The sequence below is a fragment of the Microcebus murinus genome, chromosome 8, assembly GCF_040939455.1.
Source record: "Microcebus murinus isolate Inina chromosome 8, M.murinus_Inina_mat1.0, whole genome shotgun sequence".
Taxonomy (NCBI): Eukaryota; Metazoa; Chordata; class Mammalia; order Primates; family Cheirogaleidae; genus Microcebus; species Microcebus murinus.
The window spans coordinates 61,466,446-61,469,720 of NC_134111.1; the positions used below are offsets into that span (position 1 = coordinate 61,466,446).

The 3,275-nt window shown below is 32.2% G+C and overlaps 1 non-coding gene across 1 annotated transcript; it reads right to left on the minus strand.

Moving 5' to 3' along the window:
* Positions 1–2,675: 2,675 nt before the first annotated feature.
* LOC142872415 (U7 small nuclear RNA) lies at positions 2,676–2,739 on the minus strand. Its single transcript, XR_012920677.1, has one exon. It is a non-coding gene; the product is annotated as a U7 small nuclear RNA (small nuclear RNA).
* Positions 2,740–3,275: the final 536 nt, after the last annotated feature.

Here is a 3,275-nt window from a genome sequence, read left to right on the forward strand (position 1 = left end):
GCTCATGAAGGGTAATTTCTTTGTTTAGTCTATTGATTTAAATGTTAATCTCATCGAAAAAATACCTTTACAGCAATATCTAGATGTGTTTGACCAAATATCTGGATATTATGGCCTAGCTACATGGACTGACACATATAAAATTAACTAGCAACACAAACACACACAAACACATGGTGTCAGAAAAAAAATGTATGTGTCAAGGCTTACATTTTAATCAGGTAGGAAATAGAATCTCACCTAAAATGTTATTCTTAGTAGCATAAGGCACATTATTCATGTTAATGATAGGGATGTAGAGAAAAAGAAATTTGACCTTTTTCATGTTACACATATTTCAGCATAGATGTGAATACTTGTCTATAGTCTGTTCTGCCTTTTTGTATTCTCACTGATTCGATTAAATAGAACCTAGAGGCCAGGTGCGGTGGCTCACGCCTGTAATCCTAGCACTCTGGGATGCCGAGGGTGGATTGCTCAAGGTCAAGAATTCGAAACCAACCTGAGCAAGAGTGAGACCCCGTCTCTACTATAAATAGAAATAAATTAATTGGCCAACTAACATATATATAGAAAAAATTAGCCAGGCATGCTGGTGCATGCCTGTAGTTCCAGCTACTCGGGAGGCTGAGGCAATAGGATTGCTTGAGCCCAAGAGTTTGAGGTTGCTGTGAGCTAGGCTAATGCCATGCCACTCACTCTAGCCTGGGCAACAAAGTGAAACTGTGTCTCAAAAAAAAAAAAAAAAAAAAATAGAACCTACAGAATCTAAATTCCAAGCTTAGTAAAATTGAACAACTACTGGTATCAGTTACGTTGTTTAGAGCAAAAATGATCACCCATAATATTGCAAACAGAAATGAATATTCTAATTACTTATGATCTATAAAATATATACATTACAGAGACCTTAATTAGATTCTGATTTTGTGTTTGGAGTAGAGTTCTCCATCTGCATTGTTAACAAATTCAATAGAATATTTTACTGTACACTATTGAATAAGAATCACTGATAAAAAGCATTCTGTAGAAGACACTACTACTAATGCAGTCAAGATATGACTTCACGCAATGAGAAGTCCATCTAGAAAAAAAAAATATGATTGGTGGAAAGTCTGGTTAGTTAGGCACCAGTTTGGTAGATAAAACATAAGATCTGCATCCAGCCAAATTAGCAATTGGTATTTATGAAAACTATTTGACAAATGTAAATACTAGGCAACCCATTGGTTATTAAGATGATTTCAGAACAAAGAATGAGGCTTGGGAGAAGGCCTTCCAGATTTGAGACATTACCATTGTGGGGCAATGAGCAGTTTTTCAAGCTGAAGTCTCACAGGAAAGATAGGAAGCCATAAGTACTATGTGTTGGTTTCCTACTGCTTCATGCTCTATTTCTTCGTTGTATTGTTGTTTGGCTTTTAGCTTGTTGAGGTATAATTTATGCAATGTAAAATTAATCTTTTTAGGAGTACTAGTCTGAGTTTTGAGAAACTTAAACAGTGAGTGTCAACATCATCATGATTAAGTTATAGAATATTACCTTCACCTCTAAAAGTTCCTTCACGCCCCTTTGTAGGAAATCCCTTTACAATATCGCCAGTTCTTGGCAACAATTGATTTGATTCCCATCCTTGTGTTTTCTGTCATTATAGTTTCAAAGTGTCATTCAAGTGGAATCCTTCAGTATATAGCTTTTGTTCTTGGTTCGCCCTTTTGCATTGTTGCCCTTGTATGGATAGATAACAATTTTTCCATCCATTCACCTGTTGATGAATATTTGGATTATTTCTAGCCTTGGGGATTTATGAAAAAATGTGTTATAAATATTCATAAACAGATGTTGTTTGAACATGTCTTCATTTCTCTTTGATAAATACCTAGGAGTATTGGACCACATTGGGTGCTATGTTACCTTTACACAAAATTGCCTCTTTTCTAAAATGTTTGTACCATTGTGCATCCACACTGGGAGTATAGGAAAGTTCCAGTTGCTCTTTATTATCAAGTCTTTTATTTGAAACAATCTAATAGATGTGTAGTAGAATATTACTGTGGTTTTAATTTACATTTACCAGTTTATGGCTTGTCTTCCATTTTCTTCACAGTAGGTTTGAAAGAGCAGAAAATTTTAATTTTAATGAAGTGTAACTTATCAACATTTTATTTATTTGTTTTTATTTTTTGTGTGCTACATAATAAATCTCTTCCTAACTCAAGGACCAAAGGTCATAAAGATTTATTTTCTTATTTTTTACCGTAACTTTAATCATCATAAGTCTATGATCCATTTTGGATCATAGAATTTTTGTATATTATGTAATTAAGGATAGAAATGAACATTTTAGTATGTGAATGTTCTATTTATCCAGATTCATTTATTAAAAAGACTATTCATCCTTAATATGATTTCCTTGACAACTATATCATACATGCATCAAATGACCATATCTACACGAGTCTTTTTCTGCATTTTCTATTCTGTTCCGTTGATATATATGTTTATACTTTTGGCAAATCACACTATTTTGATTACTATAACTTTATGGTTATTCTTATAGTCAGGTAGTATAAATCCTTGCAATTTGTTCTTCTTTTTCATAATTATCTTTGCTATTCTTTCTTAAATTTATTTTTAATTTTTTTAATTTTAATTTTTATATTTTTAATTGGGGGGGGGTGTCTTTGGGTGAGAACCAGAAAACCTACCAGACACATTCTAAAAGAGCTGTAACACCATCTTTGCTATTCTAGATCTGTGTTTTCTTTATGAATTTACAACTGACTTGTTAACACAAAATTGCTGCTGGATTTTGATTAAGATTACCCTGTATCTATAAATAGTTTGGAGGAGAATTGACAAGTTGGCAATTTTGTAGCTTCTAATCCATTAATACATACACATATCTATCCATAAATTTAGGTCTTATTACCAAATGTTTTATGGTTTTCAGTGTAAAATTTTTCCACATATTTTGGTGGAATTATTCAAAATATTTCATATTTATTGGTATTATTATAAGTGGGTCTTTCCAAAATTTCAATTTCTAACTATAAATATATACAATTGATTTTTATAAACTGACCTTGTATCCTATGACTTTACTAAGCACACTTATACTATCTGGCAGTTCTTTTTGGATTCTTCAAGATTGTCTACATAGACAATTAAGACATCTGCAAAAAGAAACAGTTTATTTCTTTCCAATACACATGCTTTTCATTTAATTTTCTTTCCTAATTTACTAACTAGATTCTCCATTACAACTTTGAAA